This window comes from Marmota marmota, unplaced genomic scaffold (assembly GCF_001458135.2).
Source record: "Marmota marmota marmota unplaced genomic scaffold, marMar, whole genome shotgun sequence".
Lineage (NCBI taxonomy): Eukaryota > Metazoa > Chordata > Mammalia > Rodentia > Sciuridae > Marmota > Marmota marmota.
The window spans coordinates 7,266,128-7,267,646 of NW_026000079.1; positions in this window are offsets into that span (position 1 = coordinate 7,266,128).

Consider the following 1,519-nt stretch of genomic DNA (forward strand, 5'->3'; position numbering starts at 1 on the left):
TCTGTTAACCCCCTTTTCTGTTAACATTCTGAAACAACCTTATAATATTTTGAATTTAGGCAAATTATTTCATTTTAATAGAAATAAAAATGTTATTTAGAGTACTCTTAGTACTCTTAATTGGAACAATTGAAACTTTGGGCCTTTGTATATAGAAATCTTTTATAAGGTCATAGAGAGAATGAATTCTGTCTGTTGTCAGGCTCTTAGAGGTTGGAGTGAGGAGTATACCTAAATGGGTGACTGAAGAAGTAGTAAGCTGGCCTTTGGCTAAAGAGACCCCGATAGCCCGGGGACCCCAGGAAATTGAGGAGCTGAGTAGTGTGAATTTGAGAAGTCTTGAGGGATAAATTACGTAGGAGAAGGTCATCCACATATTGTAAAAGAGTGCTATCCCCCCAAGTCACAAGCAGTTAGATCCTGTGCCAAGGCTTGCCCAAAGAGGTGGGAACTATCCCTGAAGACTTGGGGTAGGACTGTCCATGTCAGCTGTTGAGACCTAAGGGTGTAGGGTCTTCCTATGTGAAGGCAAAGAGGTAATAAGAGTCAGGATGGAGGGGCACTATAAAGAAGGTATCTTTAAGATCCAGGACAGTAAAGTGAATGGTCAAAGGGGGAATATGAGAAAGAAGAGTGTAAGGGTTGGGTGGTAGTATTCTTGGGGTATAGTTGGAGGGTGGCTCCTGGTAGTTGGAGAACATCTCTGCCTAGGAGAGGAACCAGACAGAATAGAATGACCATAAAAAAGTGTGTGAAAGGGTTTCCCTCCAGGGCACAGGCCAGCCTAACAGTTTAGTTTGGGAAGGAGAGTTTGCCGTCAATCCCCATAACTGAGACCTAGGAATGAAACGGGCCCAGAGTGGACAGGCAAGACTGCTGCAGTCTGGCTGGGCACAAAATAACCGAGCCACCACACCGCCTTATAGATTCAAATAGCAGGTCTTTATTCCCGAACTGTCACCGGCACTCTACATGCACGTTCTGGGAAAATTTCCACTTCCACCAGACTGTGCATCCCAAAATACTCTGAATCACGCGAGAACTCAACGGGAACTCAAGGAGCGGGCGGGTGCCTGAGGCAGCAGGATACACTCTAAACCTGGACCCACCCTAATCCAGCAGGATCCTCCCTAAACCCGGATCCACCCTAGTCCTTGAGCAGGGTCACCTTTCTCAAACATTCATGCAATGTCTCTGCAAATGACCTGGGTCCAAGGCAAGCCCATTTCCACAATGGAAAGTCCTCCCTCTAAGCAACATTGGGTAGGCTGACAAAGAAATTGCCATGTGTCATTCCTACTTGGCAATGGCTCTCAGCACAAGACAGAATAGGTAACCCCCGTGTCCACAAGGAAGGTTATGGACTTACCCGCTGCCTGGAGCATTACCTTGGGCTCCTCGAGGGTGATGGGGGTCCTCGAGTCTGGGCTTCTTCACTCTTCTGTGAACCCCAATACTTCAAGAGAAGGGACCTGCTGCAGTCCGGCTGCAGCAAAATAACGGGGGGGGGGGGGGGGGG